The sequence below is a fragment of the Varanus komodoensis genome, unplaced genomic scaffold (genome assembly GCF_004798865.1).
Source record: "Varanus komodoensis strain SLA01 unplaced genomic scaffold, ASM479886v1 scaffold2, whole genome shotgun sequence".
Lineage (NCBI taxonomy): Eukaryota > Metazoa > Chordata > Lepidosauria > Squamata > Varanidae > Varanus > Varanus komodoensis.
Genome location: NW_025335568.1, coordinates 69,691,985 through 69,710,003, shown reverse-complemented (window position 1 = coordinate 69,710,003; position 18,019 = coordinate 69,691,985). Strand labels below are relative to the sequence as shown.

General features: G+C 44.2%; 1 long non-coding RNA gene across 2 annotated transcripts; it reads right to left on the bottom strand.

Annotated features, from left to right (window-relative positions):
• Positions 1-3,177: 3,177 nt before the first annotated feature.
• On the bottom strand, positions 3,178-17,300 carry LOC123023161. 2 transcript variants are annotated; one of them, XR_006414649.1, is made up of 3 exons: positions 16,205-17,300; positions 3,771-4,041; positions 3,178-3,448 (listed from the first exon to the last, which is right to left on the bottom strand). It is a non-coding gene; the product is annotated as an uncharacterized LOC123023161 (long non-coding RNA). The 2 variants fall into 2 exon arrangements; XR_006414650.1 differs by lacking the exon at positions 16,205-17,300 and adding an exon at positions 15,122-15,232.
• Between the last annotated feature and the right edge of the window lie 719 nt (positions 17,301-18,019).

Genomic DNA, 18,019 nt, shown 5'->3' with positions numbered 1-18,019 from the left:
TTTGAAAGTCATCCCCAACACCCTAAATTGGATCTGGACTTCAGTTGGAAGCCAGTGCAGATGGTACAGGACCAGCCTTACAGGTGTATATCCAGCGGTCCCTGCTAGCGACCTGGCTGGGCTGTTCTAAACCAACTGAAGTATCCAGACTGTCCTCAAGGGCAGCCCCACGTAAAGCACGTTATAATAGTCCAGTCGGGAGGTTGCCAGAGCAGGGGTCACTGCTGCTAGGCTCTGCTCATCCAGGTAAGGGCGCATTTGATAGATCAGTCGAAGATGAAGGAAAGCCCTTCTTGTCACAGCACTCACCTGGAACTCCAAGGATAACTCTGGGTCGAAGAGCACCCCCAAACTATGTACTCTGTCCCTTAGGGGGAGTGCAACCCTGTCCAGAACAGGGCAAAAATTGTTTACCTGGACTGCTGAACCACCTACCAACAGGACCGCTACCAACAGGACCTTGTCTAGATTAAGTTTCAAGTTAGATTCTGGTTAAGGACAGCCACTGCCTCACCTGGGTTAGAAGAAATGCACAGATCTTATTTCCTAAAATTTTAATGATACTAAAATTATTCATTGCTGTCAGACATCCTGAGAATTTGGTTAAATTCAAATAGCTAAAAGAAAAAAATAAGCATCCGATCCCATATGTTGTATAGCTACATATATCCTACTGGATCCAACTGGACTTAGCACTGATATAAGTGAGCACAAGATCACCCTGTAAATACCCTTTAGCTTAAATATTCAGATAGCCTGTTTTTGAACCCACCTTTGGATAATAACTTTATTAAGACCAGCCAAAATAATAACAGAAAAGTGCATAAGCTTCCAAGTTCTTCAAAATGTTTCATCCAAGTAGGGAATGCAAAGAGCACACGATGAGTTTCTTCTCTTCTGCCCTGTTGTTTTGTGCTGATGAAGCATTCTGTGGAATCTGTAAGCTTGCACACTTTTGTGGCATTCTGGAAAGTTCTACTAAAGGAAATGCAGATTTGGGTTATTTCCCTCATGGGCCAGCTATCTTTGTTTTATTTGCATTTAAGCATTCGTTTACTTATTTATTAGATTTATAACCCTGTTTTTTCTTTTTTAAAGAACACAAAGCTGCGCACATCATTCTCCTGCTGCTCTCAACCTTATCCCCAGAACAACAACCCTGTGAGGTAGGTTGGCTGAGAGTCGGTGACTGGCCCAGAGTCACCCAGTCGGCTCCATGGCTGAGTGGGGACTCGAACCCGGATCGCCCGAGTCCCAGTCCCGTGCTCTTCACCACCACACCGTGCCAGCTATCTCGTTCAATGTGACATGATCCCATGATGCTTCTCTTCACATCATTCCAGCCCTGTGGTGTACTCCAACACTTCAGTGTTTGGCCAAGTTGCACAGGTACAGCGAGCTCCCTCCTGGCGAAACAGTCCTTGTGCACAATCCTTCCCCGGTCTTCCCTTCCTCATATGCCTCATATGATGAGCTTTCCATCCATTCGCAGCCAAGTTTAAGGTTCCTGTATTAACCTGCTAGGTAGGCCCTGGACCGTTTGGACCAGAATGCTTAAGCAAATACTGCTTCGCTGAGATCTTCGTTAGAGGCATTTCTGGTGCTCCCACAGTGGCCAGAGATCTGGCTGAAAACCATCAAATGGTCGCCTCCATCCCATGGAATGCTCTTCCAGTTGAGATAAGGTCTTCATCTGCATTATTTTGGTTTTGGTGCTTGCTGAAGACTTTTCTTTTCATGCAAATGTTCTGCAACAGGTAAGTAATGCAAGCCACTGTCCTACAGATTCAACTCAGCAGTGCAGAAGCTCTTTCAGCCCTAGGGCCAAATTATATTTTGCACAAACTCTCAAGTGCTACATTCTAGTGGAGGACAAGACAGAGCCAACCCTCCCCCCCCAAACTACTAGTGTTCTTATTGCTAGTAACAGGTAGAAGAAGCATTCCATCTTTGTGGAATGTGGGGTGGGGGGGGGGTACCAGTGATCCATGTTTGGGAGAAAGATGCTTGGCTTTCCCAGGAACCCCGGGGTTGTATCTTTTCCTTTCTTTGGAGTTCTAATCCCTTTTACTATAACTGCTGAGACTTTGTGTTGTGATTCATTTTGCAAGGCTGAAATATCACTCAGGGCAGATTGATTTATGCATTTTCTAACAAAGAAGAGGGATTAAATAAATTTCCGACTCATGATGGGCACTGTCGTGAATTGCCACACGCTATATGCGGCAAAAGCAGATGTTGCTCATGCAAAAAGCAATTCCAAATCTGCAGCTCCCAGCACAGACACCTGGCTCACTTTATAGCATGACCAAAGACAACCTAAATGGTTCTTTGCCAGAGGAGCAAAATCACAGAATTAAACCTTACAAGCATAAAATGAATATCCTTCAAAATACGTGGATGGGCATCTGAAGACAAAGAAAGAAGGGAGGGGGAGAATTGCATATCCTATCAGGAGCTTACAAACTGCAACAGCTGCTTAAAGATACCCCCAGGGTTTAAGATAAGAAATCCACTGGGTGAGCAGCAGAAGTAGTAAGTTCTCCAGAGAAGACTGGCTGAAGCCAGGTAGGTTTTGGAGCTCCAGGCTGAAGGTTTCACTACCAAGGCCACCTCCCTGGGATTACCTGGGACCAAGTTTCTACCACAGGGAGAGTGAGGGCGAAGGGGTGCATACAGAGGGTCCGCAGTTCAATCTCTGCATCGCCAAGCAGAGTGGGAGGAGATCCTACCTTTAACTGTGGCCGACCCCGCCAGTCATTGTTGGTGATACTGTAAGGTAGATTCCAAGGTTCCTATGCCAAGTGCTTTGATCCAGCCGTAGCTAACTGCAGAATGGGCTTCCTTATATTAATTCTTGGTTTTCCCTTTGGTGCTGGGCTCATTCCTTTCTGCGAAGGCAGCCTAACATAGCTTGGTCCCCTCCAGATGGGTGGACTACAGTTCCCATGCTTCCCAGATCGCAGACTCTCAGCCCAGCCTACCGCACAGGGCTGCTATTGTAAGGATAAGACTGAGAGGAGGAGGAGAATTATATAAGCTGTCTTGAGTTGCTAGAAAGGGGAAAAGGTGTGATATAAATATAATAAATAAGAACGTGAGAAAAGCCATGTTGGATCCAAGGACCATCTAGTCCAGAATTCCAAACCCAAGGTGACAAACACAAGTCCTCTTGTATTATGTACACCAGGGCTCCCTACAATATTTTATTTTTAAAAAATTCCACTATATGCATGGCTTTATATGCCATGCATAGAGCTGTCTAATTTAAAGAATATGCCTCCAACGGTGCCTGTGAAGAAGTCGTCAATGCAGAACCCACAGCATCCAAATTAAAATAATTTATTTTATCAAGAAAAATGAAGATGCTCTTGACCACTGGCCATTCAGGAAGGCACTTCTGGGAGTCGAAGTCCCAAACATCTGGAAATCCATTTTCTGCCAATTCCTGTACAAGAAACACAGAGAACTAATGGAGCATCTGAGATAGAAACCTGATAGCCTTAAGTCAGCTGTGGATTTTGAAACCCTAAAGAAGTAAATGAGGTTGATTATGTGGTCCCACCATAAATAGCAGAAGGAAATGCCAGATCATATGCCAGGGCTTGCAGGAAAAGCTTCGGGGGGTTTTAATTTTTTGTCTTTGTCCAGGGACACACCACTGAAGACTTTGGGCAACATACACTTGGAAAGAATTCAGAACTCAAATTTTTGTTTTGAATATTAGAACCTAAATAGAAGTCACAGCCTTTCTGGGCAGAAATCCACACCTGGTCCTTCGAAGCTTTCTCCATTTCAAGCGCTGCCATCTTCTGAAAGTCCTGGAGGCTGAAGCATACTTAGGACACGTTCTTAAGAGCTTGCAGAATGGAGACCTCAGAGACGCTGGTCCCTGTCCTAGATACCGCCGTTGCTCCTTTCAGAGATGGAACGATGGAGCATTCAATTAAGCATGCAGGATGTTCTTGCCTTGCCATCAGTTCCTCACACCTTCAAGCCATAAGCCCTGAAGCCCAAAGCGTCTTCAGTGGCACAGAGGACCTGAAAAAAAGAAAAAAAGATCCATGGGATAGAGAGAATAGATAAATATCCATCTACTACATTCTGTTGGTTTGCTTTACTGACCTCTCTGGCTATCAGGACTCATTATTCAAGACTCATTATTCAACACCAATTCAAGGTGTTGGTGATGACCTATAAAGCCCTAAACGGCTTGGGTCCTGGCTACCTGAACGAGCGCTTACGTCCGTATTTGCCCGACTGCCCCTTGAGATCTGCGGGAGAGTCCCTTCTCCGGGAACCCTCCATGAAAGAAATTAGGAGAGTAAGTACTCGGAGGAGGGCTTTCTCTGCGGTGGCGCCCAACCTGTGGAATTCACTCCCCAAAGAGGTCCGCCTGGCACCGTCGTTACTGGTTTTTCTGCGCCAGGTAAAGACCTTTTTATTTAAACATCATTTTAATTGTTAAAATATATGATCTGGCCAGGGCAACTTCTTCTTCCTTCTCTTTTCTCCTCCTATATTCTTTATTTACTTATTTTATACTGTTAATTTTAATTTTATATTATTGTATCTCAGTGTATTTTTTGTATTTTTGTATTTAGTGGTAATTTATTATGTTCTATTGTATTTCAATGTATCTTATTGTGTTGTAAGCCGCCCCGAGGCTTCGGCAAGGGGCGGCATAGAAATGTTATAATAATAATTATAATTATAAGGTTGAAGTTGGCATTTTCAAAAGCAAGCCCTAAAACTGACCTTGGGCAGCAGGGAAACAAAGGGCCCCTTTATTTCAGGAGCTGTTCTTATCAGCAGGAATGGGGACAGACCAGCTAGCACCGGAGTGGATCAACCTCCAATATTAGCAAAAGAGGCAGCACAGAAAATTTCAACAGAACCACTCTTGGTCCAAAAAATTAAGGATGCTGCTGGTGTCCAGTTCCAGTAGGTCAGAGACAAACTGAAATGTCTAGAGAACAATTCACCAAGATATTCACTTCTATTTTCCAGGGATGGAATCAGGACAAAGCTCTTCCCTTTCATCACACTGTGATTGCCATGATGTCTGTGTTAGCACCCAACAACCTTTTGTAATTGGCAAAGTATTAAAGTAATCATTGCTCTGTGCTTTTTTGCATTTCAGTTCTGACAATACAGTTTACCTTTCCTTCCCTGCATGTGTAACAAGCTGCTCATTGTTATAAGGAATTGTTAAGCTGAATATGTTTCACCATGATGATGGTAAGCCTCTACAAACACATCTGAAAAGAGCTGAATGGAATATTTTAATTAATAACCTTGCCAAGCCATTGCAAATATATTTTTATCTATCAGCGAGACTTCTATCCATGAAATAACAAAATCCCTAAAAAGTTTACATGCCGAAGGATTTAAAATAACTAGTAAAATGCTCAGTTTCAGCTGCAACAAAAATTAACATGTCACAATAAGAATTGACAGTAAGAAATAACAATTTAAAATGATAGAAAACCATCAAATGGAGCAACATCATGATACTGATTATGAAAAGCCTAGGTAAACAGGTACATTTTCAGAATGCATTTAAAACAGATGGGATTTTTGAGCCTCCTCATGGGACAGGGAGTTCCGGAGAGCAGCTGCCACTACAAAGACAGTGTTCCAGATGTTATATGTTGACATTCCATTGCATATGGAAGTTCTCTGGTGGGCATGGTGGGCATGTCGTGAGCGGAGCCGGCTGGTGCCGGAGGTCAGACTAGATGGCCCGGGAGACCCCTTCTGACTCGCTCTGTTTCTATGTTTCTCCTCTTCAGAGTTGGCTGGTGGAAGGTAGTCTGCTAAGTCCCATTTCTGAGTCATTTAAGGCTTTGTATTTTTAATATGGCCTGCTAGCTAATAGGCATTCAGTACATGTAGGGCAGGGTATACATATTTCAAATAAAATAAATAAAATAAACGTTGCCATTTTTTGCAGTCTCATCTTGCTACCAACAGTTTCTGCCCCTCCAACAATCCCCAAAGATTATTATTATTATTATTATTATTATTATTATTAGTCATGTGCAAGTGTACTCTTACTGCAGTTCCGTATGTGTAGTTTTGTCTTTGTCTGTTTCAGCTACCCAAATCTTTCCATGACTTTCCGCAGAAGTTACTGTAGGTGTGCAGATTTCCCCTCCGTTTGCTTTCCAATCTGAATTTATTTCTCAAATTCCCAATTCAAACTTATGTCTGCAGTTTTTTTTAACTGCTGCACAATTTACACAATCGTCAGTAAGAAATAAATACGTTTCTTACATTGCCCATCTCTGAACCCAAGCAAAATAACCACATGTCCTTACAACCAGCAGCAACAAAATATACTTCACACAGGGCTATTTATCCTCATAATTTTCCATGCTTCTGGATATTATTTTAATATCCCAAAGGAGACCTCTACTGTTTGTTGTTCAGACTACAAACGTACGTAAGGGAAGCTCTGCACAATGCCGCTCTCTTTATAAGAAGCCCATTCAAGCAAATGAATAGCCACAATTTATTATGTTTTTGATTGCATTCTTTGTCCAAAGCAGCCCAAGACAGGACACATCGCTTTCCTCTTCTCCCTGCTTTTATCTTCAGAAAAACCTGTGGGAGAGCTCGGTCAGACTGAGCGTGCGAGTGATGGCCAGGATCACTTGTAAAGGTTCATTTGCCAAGTGGAAGTTTGAACACTGGTTTCTGTGCTCCAGGACAGTTCTAATCTGCACATCACACTGGGTTGTAAAACTATTCCCCAGGAATCTAGCTCTTTCCTAGATACCCCTATAGGTATTGCTGAGATTATTCTATCAAACTTGGGACTCTTTTTATTATTGGCTAGAGAAATGGGACTTTGCATAGATTTAAATATGTTTTTAAGCTATCATAAATGGAAAAAGAAGGGTGTGGGGGCTAACCCAGTGGGCTCGATGTTTTTGATGATGGATGTTGTTTGCTTTTTGTTTTTTTAGGATTATAATTTCAAATAAAACTTATTTTAAAAAAAGGTATTGCTGAGATTATTATGCATCCAGGAAGATTGTGGTTTAGTAGGCAATGCAGGCCTGGGCAGAAGTTGATCTCCAGAGGCTTTGGACCTCAACTCTCAGCATTGCTGGCCATTTAGCATGCTAGCTGGAGCTTCTGGGAATTAAACTCCAAGACAGCTAGAAACCTACTCTCTGTTATACGCCACCAAGTCGCCTCAGACTTACGGGACCCTTTGAATGAAAACCAAAATGTCCTATCCATGACAGCCCGATTTAGCTCTTCTAAATTCAAGGCTGCGGCTTCCTTTGTAGAACCTTCTGGCCACCTCTGAAATGGCACTCCGGAGATCAGCATTTATATCCTCATAGATCCCTGAAGGTTCTCTTGGTAATCCAGGGAATGTCTCTTGATCGGAGTATTTCTTAGAGTTATGCTGAGAGAAGGACACTGGGTGTGTACTCACATACATCTCCCTGAACTCCTTGGAGGGAGGGCCAAAGTACCATAAATTTAGTGTCAGCTCTGCACATGATGCTTTATGAAGTACCACAAGCAAATGGTAGCTACCTTCGCAAAAGAGCTTAATCTAAATCTAGACCAAAGATGGGAGTGTGTAAAAAAGCGCAAGAGAGCCAAGAGGCATGGACAACCAGAGCGGCTGTGTTTAGTCAACTAAAATAATACACTGATTAATCAGACTTAAAGAAAATCTCTAGAAGTCTATTACTTTAAAGATATGCTTAAAAAGACAGCAGATTGCCAGGGTCATAATAAAGCCCCACCACCTCTTCCCCCAATTTTTAAGCTGGCTACAGGCCTGCTTTGATACACGGAAGAAAATTCCTCTTCTTCTATTATGTTCTCTGCAACATCTTCGTGCATCATTTTAAGATTAAAAGAGCAGCCCTTATGGCCTCAGGCATTTTCTGAAGAGCCTTTTTTACAAAATTCCCATAGCCAGGATCAGAGACTACACTCCAACCTTGGAGTTCGAGATCAGAGTTCTGACCGGCCGCCTAGGGAAAATGCAGAGAATATGAAGATGGCCTTTCCCATTCCTCCCCCTATGTAGTTAGAGGGCGCATGTGTATCTCCATAGGACTGGGCCCTAAATGCTCTTTTCATCAGTATGATTATTGGTATGCAAGTATATGCAGATGATCAGTTAAACCACTTACTCCATGGGAGATGTTGTCAATCCAGTGTTTCACAGTGGCTACGAGTGTGGGACGGAGACTTGGGAGATCTGGGTTCAAGTCCTCACACAGCCATGGAGCCAACTGGGTGGCTTTGGGCCACTCTCTCAGCCCAACCTATTTCATAGGGTTGCTATCATGACGATAAGATTGAGAGGAGGAGGAGGAGAACTACGTAAGCCATCTTGCATTCCTTGAAAGGAAAAATGGCAGAATATTAATCATAATAACAATAATAGATGGATTCAGGAAAGGTGAACCAGGCATGAAACTGTCAGAAGACACTTTGGGGTAGCAAGGAGAGAAGTTAAGGACAACCTGGGTTTGGGTTGGATGCAAAGGGAAAAAGTGAGCCAGTGGAAGGGTTCAAGAAGAGAGGAGAATCGTATGAACACTGAGTACTGGGCAGTTCCAACAGAAAGGAAGTTGGACTGAGGCATAAGAAGGGAAAGCCAGAGAGAGAGTTACAAGAGTCAGAGCATGAAATTATACAAGAAAGAGAAGCTACCAGGAAAGAGTCACTACACACAAAGAGGCAGAGTACTAATAGGTTATCAATTAAGTGGCCTACTGAATAAGACACAGTGTTCACAGCTCTGCACTTCAGGAATGCTAGCACCAGGCATCCTTCCATCTAGCCTGAAGATGCCTGCTTGCGACAGTCAACCGTTCCAAGGTATCTGTTTATTGCACAACAAGTGCTGTCGGCTGACCTTATGTTCCCCCACCGACTATGCACTTCTGGAGCACACTGGCCAAGCAACGAAGGCGAAAAGTTGCGCGTGTGGACAACATTAACTGGCATTGCGATTACTGCGGGGAGAGTGAGGTTGTGGGAATAGCATTGCTTACGCTAGTGCTTCGCGATTTTACTAATGGCAAGATGCACAATCCTTCTCTTTTATCAAGATAATTCCTTGCCAATTATTTTTCTTCTCCAGCAGCTATGCACTCCCACTCTTGATTTTTAATTTTTGTGCATGCGTGTTTGTGCAGTGTGTATTGTTTAGCTCTGAGGCTGGCACAGTGCAAAGTCAAATGCTACCTCCAGAACTGAACTGATTTCGGCTCAGATGACTGGTTTTATGATTTGGGACTCAGGCCCCACTAGTTTATAGATTCGTGGACAAATTACTTTTAGCTTCACCAATAAAAAATTGTTAGAATCAGTGCAGCGAAGGGCCACTAGGATGGTGGCTGGTTTGCAGGGTAAGCCATATGAAGAGAGACGGAAGGAGCTGGGTCTTTTCAGCCTTGAGAGAAGGAGATTCTGAGGGGACCTGTTGGCGGCATACAGGTATGTGAGGGGGAGCCACGCAGAGGTGGGTCATGCCCTTTTTCCTCTGCAGTGGAGGCAGGACTTGTTCCAATGGAGCAAAGCTCAGGGAACCAAGATTTAGGATGGATGCCAGGAAGTACTTCCTGACGGTTAGGACCCCCAGGGTATGGAATGAGCTTCCACAGGAGGTGGTTGAAGCCCCATCGGTGCGGGTGTCCAAGGATAGGTAGGCATGTCATGCAGCCGGCTGGTCAGACTAGATGGCCCAGGAGGCCCCTTGTGACTCACTGTTTCTATGTTTCTAAATGGGTGTTTTGGAACTGACCAGTTCCCCATGGTAGCCGTTTTGTGAATGGGCCAGGCACTTGGCCCTGTGGCAGCCATTTTGAGAGCCCCCAAAACTTCAGATGAGTCCCTGGAACCTGAAAGGTTGGCAATGCCTGAATTATATGCCATATAGACCTTTTAAAAATAAAATTCAAAGAAGGGAGCAATGGGAAAGCTGAGAGAAGCCCATGTTGCAGATCTCCCCCCCCCAAAAAAAAAAAAGAAAACCCCTAATCAGTTACATATGGCTATTCAACCCTTTACACAAAGATTCTTCCTTAAAAAACCCTGACAGTGATAAAAGCTTGGGGCCATTCTTATTTCATTTTTGGAGACAGGTGAGAATATCTTTTTCTCTGGCTTTTAAATGTTACTTTATGCTGGAAATGTTAGCTGCCTGCCCAAGTTATAGGCAGTACGGTTTCATAGTACTGTTGTTTTAATCGTAAGCTGCTCTCACTCTGAGATTTACTACTGACAAGCAACTGAGGAAGATACCTATTTTTATTAAAAGCATTTATTAGCTGGTTGTCATAGAGTTGATCTATTTTTTGCTGCTTCAAATATTATGCAGGATTCCATTTAAAAGAGGTACAATTTAGCTGAAGTCAGGCACTTTTATGACCCACATTTCAGTGTGAGAATTACACACATGCAGGTATGCTTTGTTTTGTATCAGTGAGATTTGTGATTCTCCTTCATGGGAGCTCTGTCCTTAACATTGAGAGCTTTTGTCTTTTGCTTTTCCTGGTGAAGTTCTACTCATTTTATTTCTATTTTTCATTGCTTTTATATCCCACCCTCCCAACCAAGGACCTCAAGATGGCTTCCCCCTTTTCTCCTCACAATCAGAACCCTGTGCAGTAGTCTCTGGACCAATATCATTCAGTAAGCTTCATGGATGGCCAGATACCAGAACCCAGTCCCAATCCCAGCACTCTAGCCACTATACCATAGTCACTTTTTGTTTTATTCCCCTTTTTATTAGTTATGAAGGCCTCTGGCTCTAAGAAATAACACATCCTACAGTCCTGTGGTTTATAGATGTAGCTTCCCAGCATAATCTGGATAACCATGCATCTTCATGATGATGAAAAATGCTCTAGGAAGAATCAAGCACCTTGGTTCTCTTCTGCTGTTCTGCTCAAAATCACAGCTTCCCAAGAGTGCTTTTCCTTTTAAAAAGAGCCATGGCTGGTTGCAACCATTTGCACTAGAACATACATCTTCTCTCTTAAGGCTCTGCTTTTCTGCTACAAAATAAAGTATGATTGGAATGTGGTCACAAAATACAAGACATATTGCTCATTCCCGTAATGCAGGGTGAGAAATAAAGACTTTATTCCTTTTGGAAAATCTTCAATTAGAGCTGAATTGTTTGATTCATCCGTGAGATTAATGCAGTGGTTTTGCTCATTACTAGAAAGCTCTTTGTTAGACCTGTCCTGGGTACATTGGTTGAGCTAAGAACCAAATGAAAAATTTGGGAGAAACCTGAAGAAGAATCCATCTCTATGTAAACTGCATGACAGTTTTGTCTCCCACCAAATTTGCCTTTCCCTGTGAAATTACTGTGCTTTCCAACATTATCACCTCAGGCAAATAGTTCCTACCATGCTCGGTTGAAATCGGAATTGGCAGATCCGATAATATACTAGAAAATCCTGCTATTTTTAGATTTGATAAAACAGGAAGTATCACGAAACGGTGATACTTCTCACAAGATCACACATACTGGAGAATAAATGTTCTTCAAGCCAGTTTCGCTGAATTTTTACAGCAATTTAATCAGCCAGTTAAATAACAGTCAATTGAATATACGTTTCCAGGGTTATCCAATACTGTCTCATCTGCCCGTGGAATGGAATTTGCTGCTTCAGCCCCCAAATCGCCCCCACAGACTTGAGACACCCAGACTACTTAACCCAAACTGGGTTACCAGACTACTTAACCCGGTTTGTTTTTGGCATATTTCAGGTATCCTATCTGCCTCCTTGGCACACCACTCGTATAATTCAACATGGATTTGCGGTTACCATGCTAACATTATCCTTTGTTTGCAATGGTGAGTATGAGAGAATTTTATTTCATGTAATGTAAACCAGAAGTTACTCATATTTACATGTACGGAGCTGTATGCTTTCATCTCTCTGCCCACATACAACTATTACCCCCTTTCGCCCCTTGCCATCCTACCTGTTCCAGTTTTAGCTGCTCTTCCATCTAAAACACAATGGATCGTATTAATTTAAAACATTAGAACCACCTCTCCCAAGGATCAGCTCCAGCACTGGGGTACCTCTGACCCTCTACATGTTGCTGGACCTTTTTTGTTGAGTCACAAAGTCGTGCCTGACCCATCGCGACCCCATGGACAACATTCCTCCAGGCTCTCCTGTCCTCCATCATCCCTCCGAGTCAGCCAAGCCCACTCCCACCACCCCAGTGACCCCATCCAGCCACCTCATCCTCTGCCATCCCCTTCTTCTTTTGCCGTCAATCATTCCCAGCATCAGGGTCTTCTGCAGCGAGACCTTCCTTCTCATTAGGTGGCCAAAGTATTTGGGAGTTGGGGTAGGGCTAAACAAATTTTCTTCCTTAATGGCAATAAATAATATACCTGGGGAGTGCAAAGTCTGTCTTCTGATCCTAGGAATGTGTGGCATATTCAACACACGCTAGGAACATCTTCCCTTCTTTCCCAACATACACATACGGCCTGCTTTAATGATGATCTTTTGGCTACGGCACCAGGCCATTCATCCCCACAAGCAACCCAGGTGCTTCGATGTGCAACTCAGTTCAGGCTACCATTGTTTTAGGGACACCAGAGATGCAATATCCCATTGAGGTGGCAGATGGGGAAAGCTCAGATCACTCAGCATAGAAGTTGGGGGGAAAGCACGCTCAGATGTAACGCATCAGCAAGTAACAGAACGATCCCATTGAAGCCAGACTTTTTGTTCTCAAGGCCCCTCTGTATTCTTGCCCATTCTTGTAGATCTATTAAATTTTTAGGATCAGCCCTGCAACATCAGACCGTTAGACCCGGAGATCTCCAGGGCGATGCCTACAGACCTCCCTTGGCACCTGCCGGACTTCCTGCTCCTCCCGATTCTAAACTGGGAGGCGCTCGTGCTGCAGCGGACTTGGCTCAAGGTGCCATTGGAATGCCTTTACCACAATAGTACTCATGAAAAATAAAGATATTGAGTGCCTACAGCCCAGTGTTTCATTCTGAAGTGCACCCAACCACCCGGGGGGGAAAAAACCTACGTGGTGGGAGAGGGAGGTATTGCTAGCTTGGCTGATTTTGTTTTGCTGTGTGGTAGGTGAATGACGACCCAACTTCTGCTTCTCGTTTGCCTTATTGTAAATGGGTATTTTACGACTGGCCACACACACCATGGCAGCCATTTTATGAATGGGCAAGTCCCACCCTCAAGCAACTGTTTTGCAAGTCTCCACAACACTCAAAATTCAAGGCGTGTTCAATGGTCACTTGGGAACCCCTTGTCTATGTGGCCATGAATCCTGTGTCCTCATCTGGACCAATAAAATATTTATTTATTTATTAAAACATTTTTATGCCGCCCCATTCGCCGAAGCCTCGGGGCGGCTCACAACAATAAATTAAGACAGTAACAATTAAAATACATACATTAGAATAAAATAAGCCGCCCTGGCCAAATAAAATTCAATAGTATTAACATTTAAAATGCTGCTTAAATAAAAAGGTCTTCACCTGGCGCCGAAAAACAAATAACGACCAGGCGGACCTCTCTGGGGAGCACATTCCATAACTTAGGCGCCACCACTGAGAAAGCCCTCCTCTGAGTACCCACCCTCCTAATTTCTTTCACGGAGGGTTCCCGGAGAAGGGCCTCTCCTGCCGATCTCAGGGGGCGGCTGGGCATATATGGATGTAAGCGCTCCTTCAGGTAACCAACACCCTTTCCATATTATCTATAATGGTTAATACAAGCAGGCATAAATACAATATAGGGATCTGGATTGGGATCAATGCTTTGTTTATTGATAATCTGAAACTAAGAGTGAGCACTGAAGTGGCCGAGTTTCCAGGCAAAGTCAAATTATTTAAGTTGGTTAGAACAAAACATGATTGTGAAAAATTCCAAAAGGATGTCTCCAAACTGGACAAATGAGTATCAAAATGGCAGACAGAGCTCATTGTAAGCAAGTTTGAATCGATGTATGCCAGGAAAAACAAAAATCATTGTGAAGTAGAAAGTGACAGGATCCCAGCTAGCAGTGACTGACCAAGAAAGAGATCTTGGGACTGAGGTGGACAGAGGAATTACAATGTCAACCCAGTGCATTCTTGTGAAAAGGGCAAACTTCACACTAGGCGTAAGAATAATTATAAATATTACATTGTATTTATTATATCTGCTTTTCTTCGTCTTCCAAGGAACCAAAGGCGGCTTACAAGGTTCTTTTCCGGGAAAGAAATTGATTATAAATCTGCTTAAAAACCTTAGTTCAGAAAAAAAGTAAAGCAAGGGAAGATGTTATAGGCGTGCAAAAATATGCAGTGTGGATAAAGTAGATAGAAACATTTTTCTCCTTCTCATAATGCTAGTACCCTGAAGTCACCCTATAAAGCAGATTGGAGATTCACAACAGATAAAAACAGGTATTTTTATGCAGATCAGCAAAGTTAAATTATGGAGTTCACTTCTGCAATATCAATAGAAACATAGAATAGAAACATAGAATAGAGGCTTCGGCAAGGGGCGGCATAGAAATGTTTTAATAAAATAAATAAATAAAACATAGAAACAGAGCGAGTCAAAAGGGACCTCCGCCACCAGCCGGCTCCGCTCACGACATGCCCACCATGTGCACGTCCATCACATGTGCATTAGATGGATTCATAAAGGATAACATCTTAACATGTTTATTAATGATTTGGATGAGGAAATGTAAGGAATGCATATCAGATTTGCAGATGACACAAAATAGGGTGGGACAAATAATACCCTTGCAAACAGAATCAAAATTCAAAGAGAGCTTGATGCATTGGAATGCTGAGCCAAAAGCAATAGAATTAAATTTAATAGGGACAGAAGTTCTGCACAAGAAAAAAGAAACCAAGATCCCCCAAACAAGATGAGGGATAATTTACTCAACAATTCTACAAGTGAGAAGGATCTTAGAACTGTTGTACATCATAAGCTGAATCAGTCCACACTGTGATGTGGCTGCAAAAAAGGCAGATGCTATTTTGAGCTGCACTAATAAGAGGATCCCTTCCCAGTCCCAGGAAGCAGTATTTCCCCTTTACTCAGCACTGGTTAGGTACCTGGAGTACCGTGTACGTTTCTGGGCACCACAGTTTAAGAAAGATGCAAACAAACAGGAAAGTGTTCAGAGGAGGGCAGCAGGGGTAATCCAGGAACTGGAAACAAAGACCTGTGAGGGACTGAAAAAACTGGGCATGTTTAGCCTGGAGAAGAGAAGACTGAGGGGAGATAGGATAGCAATCTACAAGTCCTTGAAAGGCTGTCACAAAGAGGAAGGACAGGACCTCTTTTCAATCATCCCAGAGTGCAGGACATGGAATAACAGGCTCGAGTTACAGCAAGCCACTTTCTGGCTGAACATCAGGAAGAACTTCCTGACTTTTAGAGCAATCCAACAATGGAGCTCATTAGCTTGGCAGGCCATGGGTGGTCACACACTTGCATTCAAGAGGCAGCTGGACAGCCATCCAATAGGGATGGTTTAACTGGGGAGTCCTGCATTGAGCAGGGGGTGGACACAATGGCCTTCTTGGCCCCTTCCAGCTCTGCTATTCTGCAAACAATGGCTGTCAGTCCTAATGGCTATTTTTAGATTTATGTCACCTTTTTTCTTACAAAGAACTCAAAGCATCTTACATCATTCTCCTCCTGCTGCTCTCGATCTTATCCCCAGAACCCTGCGAGGTAGGCTGGGCTGAGTTTGTGACTGGCCCAAATTCACCCCATTGGCTCAGCAGGGACCAGAACCCAGACTGCATGAGTCCCAGTCCTGTGCTCTTAACCACTACACCACACTGGCATATTATGGCCATATGCTACTTCTAATATTCCAGGTAGTATGCCTATGTATGCCATAGATGGGAAGGTGCTGCTGCATTTAACTTCCTCTTGGAGGTCTCACATGGGCAGTTAATTGGCTGCTGTGTGAACAGCTGCTGGATGAAATGAACCTTTGGTCTGACACAAGGCTCTTGTTATGTCTTAAAGACTTTAGAGTGGCTTATATATCAATGAAAACAAAACAGTCCCACAACTCAAGGCTTGCATTTCAAAAAAAGGTAAGCATAGAGCAGCAGCAAGGGCAAAAGAAAACAAGTAAACACAGGCACCACTTCTTAATGTTGTAAAGTTCTTATAATTACTGGATTTGCAGTAGAATCCTGTATTATTTCAGAGTTATAGACCACTTCTCAATGAAGAAATCCCAAAGTGGAATACAAATCAATCAATGCTAATGCCTAATGTACCTCAGAAAATACATTAGAAGTCCCACTGAGTTTAATGGGGCTTACTCCCAAGTATTTTGGTATAGACTAGTCTTAAAGTATTATGTTAATAATACATGTCTCAAGAAAAAAAGAACTGATTGCATTATATGTATAATGTTTTTCTTCCTCTTGCAAGGAACCTAAAGCAGCTTACAAGGTACTCCTACACTCAACAAACTTAAACTTAAATTTAAACTCTCAACAACAACCTATAATGTAGGTGTGGCTAAGACTTTGTGACTGGCCCAAAGTCACCCGGTGAACTTCCTGGCCAAGCGTAGCCTGGAACCCACATCTCTTCAAGTTCCAATCCAACATTCTAACCACTATTTCCCAAAATGGAAGTCTCAAAGAAAAACGATGGCTCCTAGTTTTGGAGTGGCACCAATCAATACTTGGGTGCAGAATTCACTACCACAGGATGTAGTGATGGCCATCAACTTGAATGGCTTTAAAAGGGGATTAAGGAAATACATGGAAGATGAGCCTTATCAAAGCCTAACAGTTAGGACAACCTGGCAGTTGCCAAGAACCATGCACGATCAGACCACAGATCTATGTAGTCCAGCATTATGTTTGGTGGACAATAAGGCAGTCTGAGGGAGGCCACAGGAAGGACGTAAGGGCCATGGCAATTTCCCACCTCTGTTCTCTAGCAACTGGTGCACACAGGCAAACTGTCCCTGATGCTGGAAGCGGCCCAGGGCCTTCGTGACTAGCAGCCACTGATAGCCTCGTCCTCCCCAAATCAGAAGCAGCAGAGCTCTGGAAACCAGTTGCCAAGCAAAGTGAGGACATGCCTGCCCAAGTGTCCTTCTGGAACACTTCCCACAAGCATCCCATCAGCCCCTTTGGGAACAGAAGGCCGGACTACCAGGGCCCTGGGCATGATCCCGAGCAGCTCCTACGTTCTTACATGGAAGAAAGGGGAGAGGAGCAGATTAAAATATAAAAGGGGCATGACATCCTTTCCCCGTTCTTTCATTCATTCATTCCTAACTCTCTCACTGCATGCTTCCTTCCTCCCCCCCTTCTGCTTCCAAGATCTCCCTTTCCTTCCTTCCCCTTTCGTTGTCCTCCCCCCGCTCCCCTACTCCCCCCTGCTCTATCCCCTTTCCTCTCCCCTCCGCTTTCTCTTTCCCTGTCCTTCCCAGACTCTCTCTTCTCCCCTTTCTCCTCCCCCGCCTTCCACCCGCTCTCTGCCCCTTCGCCTTCCTTATCCCCCCTATTCCTTCCGCCGCCTCCTTCCCTGTCTCCCCCTTGGCTCTCCTCTCCCTCCCGCTTTCCCCGCTTCCTTCGCCCGCCTGCATGCCCTCGGCTCTTCTCGTCCCGTCCCGTCCCGTCCCGTCCCGTCCTTCCGGGGACCAAGCCCGCACTCGCTCCAGCGTCCTCTGGCGCTCCCGATCTAATTGCGGCGCCGCGAGGGGAGCCGAGCCGTAAACGGTCTCCTCTCCTCGAGTTCGGCCCCCTGACGTCACTTGAAGCAGCCAGCCAATCCGGGAGCGGCAGAGAGTAAAGCCGTAGCCCGCGAGAATGCTATTTGAAGGCTTCGAAGGCGGAGGAAGGGGCAGGTGGGAGGGACGGAAGCGAGAGAGACCGCTTCCCCGGCCAACCAGGTACGGACGACGCGTCTCTGCTCCCCACCCCCCCGCCTCCTTTCTTTCCTCCCAACCAAACTCTGCGGGAAAG